We start from the raw sequence: 412 nt of genomic DNA on the forward strand, positions 1-412 counted from the left end.
TACCCCCCATCCCTGTTTCCAACCCCCCCCCCAAAAAAAAACAACCCCCAAAACGCAGCAGGGAGGAGGGACCAAAAAAACGGGGATGGGAAAGGTTGGATTTTCAGTTAAATCCTGAATTTGGGACTTCAGGAGAAGGAAAACTTCCCCATTTCCCAGGAAAAATGTGCTCAGGGAAGGAAACCAAGGGGAAGTGAATGGTTGGAGGGAGGGAAGGGGCAGAGCAGCCCCCAGGGAGGGAAGTTGGGGCACCCAGAGCCCCTTGGGGGGGAATTCCCAAGGGAGGGAGAGGAAAGAAGCACCAGAGCTGCTCCCTGAACCAAGGAGGAGCTGGATTCTCTTTCCCCTTTGCCAAAGTTTTCCTGGGGTGTTAAAAGGGTCCAAGCACCCCTGGGTGCTGCAAACACAGCCC

The sequence above is a fragment of the Chaetura pelagica genome, unplaced genomic scaffold (assembly GCF_000747805.2).
Source record: "Chaetura pelagica isolate M959 unplaced genomic scaffold, ChaPel_1.0 scaffold814, whole genome shotgun sequence".
Classification (NCBI taxonomy): domain Eukaryota; kingdom Metazoa; phylum Chordata; class Aves; order Apodiformes; family Apodidae; genus Chaetura; species Chaetura pelagica.